The sequence below is a fragment of the Abrus precatorius genome, unplaced genomic scaffold, assembly GCF_003935025.1.
Source record: "Abrus precatorius isolate BTA unplaced genomic scaffold, Abrus_2018 Scaffold2, whole genome shotgun sequence".
Taxonomy (NCBI): Eukaryota; Viridiplantae; Streptophyta; class Magnoliopsida; order Fabales; family Fabaceae; genus Abrus; species Abrus precatorius.
In genome coordinates, this window is record NW_020874362.1 from 7,699,812 (window position 1) to 7,705,577 (window position 5,766).

The following is a 5,766-nucleotide window of genomic DNA, read 5'->3' on the forward strand; positions in this document are numbered from 1 at the left end:
ATTTAAAATGATTTGGATTAATTTTTAAATATATCTAATTAAAAGGAATATTTTTATTAAAAACAAAATAAAAAAATAATTTTTCAACTAAAACTAAATACACAATGCATCGCAGAAGTTTACACAAAACCCTTGTCATTATTCGATATAACAATTCACCTAATCTAGAGAATACCCTTGTCTGTCAAAATCCATCTTATGCTACACGTTTGTTTTGTGAGCATTTGACACACGAAAACACTAGCCCAAAATTGAAAAACCGCAGTGAAGATAAGGGAGAAAAAAAGCCGGAAAGGAGCATATATATTAGTGCTTTGTTTAGTAGACTAGAAAAAGTAACAAAAAAAATGATAATAAAAAGAAAAAAGGCCGAACATTTTAACAGAGGATGATTAATATATTTTTTTCATAAAAATTTTCTATTAACTTTTTTTTTTAATCTAAACCATGTGAACATCAGAAAAGGTACCTTAAATTTTCTGTTTTAACCATGATCAATTTAAAAGAGAATAATCTTTAGTATTCACTTTCTAATTGCAAACTGCAACTCTTTCTAGTTGAACGGGAAATTGCATAACAATGGAATATATTATGAAAATGGATTCCTAACGCTGTAGGAAACTCATACATACAAAGATAACTTTAACAAAAATATCAATTGAGTATAAACCTGAGACTTAATTGCAGGGCCTTACCCAAAAGGGAACCCTTCCAGAAATTCTCGAAGGCCAAGGACAAGCCCAGGCCTAAGAGGGGGTTTGGAAATAGTTTTCAACCAGCAATAGACGCGCCTCGGTTATAACCTCACTAGCTGCGTCATTGCCCCAAGCGCAAAGATACTTACAACACTACTTTAGCTTAGATCTTATAGTACTTTGGAGCACTTGTTATTTCTTCTATACGATGTGGGATATCTTGGTTGTACATACCGTTTTGATTCATTCATATGAGTCAAGTGTCTCCAATCGTTTCAACGCTTGAAATCAATCCATGCCAAACCATTATTCTGACAAACTCATGATAGGTATGGATAAGCAGTGAGCAATTCTGCTACAGCAGACAAACATGTTTCATTAGATTTTATAAATACTTGACCATCACTGGTATTTCTCCACTATATTTACCATAATCAAATTATGCACATTATTGCTTTACGCATGTAATAAGTTGCTAGACCACGAGATTTTACTATGCTTTGTTGAGAATCGAGGGAATGAAATGTGGGATTTCTTGCCACTAATCAGAGCATGTTGTTATTCCTTCGCTTGAACTCTTTCACCATCATATATCTCCTTTGTCTTTTAGAATAGCATAGTTTGATTCAACCACTCTTAGAAATTAACAAATTGCCGAAAATTAGATTTTTATACTATTCTTTTAAAAATTAAAAGTTCTGTTGATCGATAAGATAAAGTTGTTTTATCTTTTATTTTTTATGCACTAATTTGTTAGTTGTCTTTTTAGTTATTTGGTGTATAAAAAGCTGCAATTTTATTCAATAAAAATATAAGCCTTTTCCGGGCTATATCTCTTTGTTCTTCTAGTCTATTAAAATTACAACATCTTATATTTTTAAAATAACAGAAAAACTAGTATAAAAGCTATCATCTTATGCGACTTGAAATATGGAAGCTGAAATAAGTTTCTCTCATGTTGCTCCTCCGATCTTTGATGGAGAAAACTATAACCTTTGGGATGTGAGAATAGATAACAACCTAAAGGCTTTGAATCTTTAAAAAGTTGTGGAAAAGGATTACAACCCTAAACCCTAAACTTCTCCAACCTGACAATTCCACTAGCCTAAATGAAAAATCACAAGGAAAAAAAAATCAAGAAGGCAAAGACATGTTTGTTTACTGGTGTTTCAAAAATAATTTGGAATTTTTTGAAGGAAGAATATGTAGGATACAAAGATTTGAAGCACGCAAGTACTGAACTTGATGAGGGAATTTGAGTTGCAAAAGAATGAAACGATCAAACACAATTAAAGCATACTTAGACAAATTGCTTGGCATTGCCAATAAGGTAAGATTGTTGAACAATGAGTTTGTTGATTTAAGAATTGTTAGAAAAATTCTTGTAAGAATACTATAAAAAATGGAAACTTATATAGCTACCTTAGAGAATACAAAGGATCTATCTATGAATTTTTTTTTTGTAAGAGTACTAAAAAGAAACCTTAGAAAATACAAAGGATCTATCTAAGATCAATTTGGTATAAGTGTTACCTGTCTTGCATGCCTAAGAGTAAAGAAGACTTATGAGTAAGAAGGATCTATACAGAAGGTGCTTTTCAAGTCAAATTACAAAACAATAACAGTGACAAAAAAGAAGCAAAACAATAATAATAAGCTTGAAGGTTCAAACAAGAACAACAATTAGAGTAATAACACTCATGTTTTTCCACCTTGTCCTTAATGCAAACAAACCCCCACAAAAAAGGTGATAGTGGAGATAAGAAGCAAGGTATCACTAGTGTGAGCAACTAGGACACATGGAAAAAAATATAGTAATCTCATCAGCAACAAGGAAAAGTTAAGGTTGCTGAGGATCAACTACAAGAGGAATGATGTAACGCCCCGAATTTTATAATATTAATTATTAATAATTACATAAATATAAATGTATATTCATGTGTATTTTTTTAGATATATGTTGTAAATATGTATGTGTGAGTGTATGCATGACTAGTTAGGCTGAAATGGGCTAAGTGCCTAAGTACAGGGCGAGATACTGGACTGTTCTCGCTGTAGCAAGAGGGCCCTAGGAGAAAGGACCAGAACTGTCGTCTTCTCGCTGTAGCGAGAGACGTCTCGCTGTAGCGAAAGAACGACAGTTTGTGGTGCATTTCTGGGTGCAGTTTCGCTGTAGCGAGAGGGTCTCGCTGTAGCGAGATTTTGCAAAAACTAAAGTGCAGTTTTTTCTTTTTTTTTTCTGTAGCGAGAGGGCGTGTCGCTGTAGCGAGGGGACCTCGCTGCAACAACAATATCTCGCTGTAGCAAGAGTGTCGCGACCAGAAAAGGATTTAAAGGGGGTTAGAGTTCGGGGAGAGTTATTTCTCCCTCTCCTTTCGATCCTCTCATGTCCAAAGCCCTTTCCACCGATTAAATTGCCTCCAAAGCTATTCGGGAGCTTGATTGAAGGTTAAATCCATGTGGGGAACGCCAATTTTTCATCCCCTTTCTCTATTTTCATGGTTTCCTTGGGTTTTCATGGAGTTTCTCTATGTGTTTAGGACAAAATCCGTGAGGGGGAGCATTTCTTGGTGGATTTAGCGTGTGGGACATCAATCCAAGGTAAGGGGGACTCTACCTTACTCTTTGTATGCGATTTACCGTTATTTAATTGAATATTGTGATGTGGATGACTAGAGGATAGGAAATTACTGTGAAATATGATGTGGGTCATGCGCCGTGATATATGAATATTATGTGTATGGATGAGAGAATATGTGGTTGATGGAATTTTGCTATGTATTGCGGTGTGTGAACAAATGTGGGCCCGAGGGCCGTATAATATAGATGAATGTTGGCTATGTGCTGTGTAATGTGAAATGAATGTGGGCTGTGTCTCGTGTGTAAGCATGATTATTGCATGCGTGAATGGAATATGTGTGAATAGGCGTGTTAGCGCCATTGTAATGTGTTGTGAATAGTTCAGCGATACACTGGGAGTGTGGGAGATAAGGATAGTAGAAATACCTTAGGGGAGAGGGAGTGGTGGTGACACCGACTGCGGAACGGGTGTACCACGGGCCACACACTCTCTTTCTGACTAAACCTTTGACCATTACCTTTACTGAGTGACCCGTGACTGACCACGTGGTATCCGTGAGGCGGGGGTAACCGGCGACCATTCATGGTGTAAATCTGTGATCACAGTGTTGTAGTGAATGTGGATGGCATGCATATGCATTGGGTTTATAAATTATACTTATGGATGTGAAATGTGCTTGTGTTTGAGCTTGGTTAATGTATTGGAAATATTCTGGAGGTTAGACTCTACGTTTATTGTGTATTTTTGGGTAGTGTAGAGTGCCCACCCTTACATTCATTTTTCAGGTAATCAAGATGATCAGCACCAGACTCAGTGAAGGGGTGGATGGAACTGGTATATGACTTAGGATATTATTTTGAAAAACTGTTATATTTGAATAAGTTTTATAGCAACTGTTTGATATAAATTGTAACCCCTTCTTTTATTTCAAATGGTTAATGAAACTTGAATTAAAAATGAAAATTTTGTTATCTCAAAATTTTGCAAAATTTTTTATTTATGGAAATTAAATTTAAGGTGTTACAAATGAGTAGTAACATGCTTTGCTGCTAATAACTTCATTGAAAGTTGGCTCAGATATAATGGCTGCACAAACCACATGAGTTATGATCGAAAGCTCTTCAGATAACTTGACAAAACTACACTTTCTAAATTTAGAATTGATAATGGAACATATATTGTAGTAAAAGGCAAAGGAACAATGGCAATTGAATGCCAAATAGGTTTGAAATTGATTTAAGATGCATGTTCCTAAAATTAACCAAAACATTTTAAGTGTTCCTAAATTGCTTAAAAAAAGCTATATTTGCCATGTGAAGAAAATTGCACGATTAAGGATTGAGGAGGCAAGAAAGTGTTTAAAGTTTGGATGAAAGGCAAAAACTTTGCCTTGGATTTCATGAGCTAAGAACAGACAACAATACATAAAGAGGTTAACAATATTGTACTTTGGCATAAGAGATTAGGCCATTTCCATCGTAGTGAGCAAAATTCATGAAGAAGAACAATTTGATAAAAAAGGCTTGCCTAAATTTAAAGAAAAACTTCCTACATGTGCTATGTGTCAATACGAAAAGCAAACAATGCTCTCTTTTCCACAAAATAAGGCTTGGAGGGCTATACAAAAGTTGCAATTAATACGAATTGTCACAACTAGACAGTTATAATGGTAAGGCGAAAAACGTTTTTAAGAAAAATCAGTAGAGTCGCTACCAAAGTTTATCAAAGAAAACCTTGAAAAAACTTAAAATTTTGATCTTTGAAACCAAAAATAGATTCAGAAGTCATTTATTCGTAGGGAATGTGTTAGCACCCTAGAATGTTCATTTAAATAATGATTACCTTAAATTAATTGTGCAAATTTATTATACTTTTAAACATATTTATTTAACCCCTAAAAATAAATGTGGCTATTTTTATTTTTAAAGAAAGAAGATTTATTTATTAAGCAATAGAGAACTCATAGTCACGTAATTCTATATAAAATTTAGAAATTTATGAGACTTTAAAAGAGTTTGTTTTAAAATTATATTATATATTTATTTCTAGAGAAAAGAAATAAGAATCGTTTATATATTTTAGGATACAAGATACTGCAGTTATACATGTTACCCTATGATAAACAATACAAAATGTGAAGAAAAATCACACATTCATATTGTAAGTCTTTATAAAAAGTGTGGTAATTAAGATCAAATATTTTAATTTATGAAAAAGTATTTTTAATATATAATTTAATTCAAAAATTTTAATATTGAAGAAATTTAAGGTAGCGTAAGCTATACATAAATATCTCATAACTTATTCGTTGACTAAAGGTAATGTAAATCACACATCTATGTCACAAAATATTATATAATTAAAATTTATTAAAAATATTTTATTAAAATTGGAAACATAGTTTAAAATTTTTTAATATGAAATTAATTTTAAATATATATATATATATATATATATATATATTTAAATTGATTAGTAAAGATAGACGTT

General features: G+C 32.9%; 1 non-coding gene across 1 annotated transcript; it reads right to left on the minus strand.

Annotated features, from left to right (window-relative positions):
* Nucleotides 1-687: 687 nt before the first annotated feature.
* LOC113860486 lies at nt 688-838 on the minus strand. Its single transcript, XR_003503937.1, has one exon. It is a non-coding gene; the product is annotated as a U4 spliceosomal RNA (small nuclear RNA).
* Nucleotides 839-5,766: the final 4,928 nt, after the last annotated feature.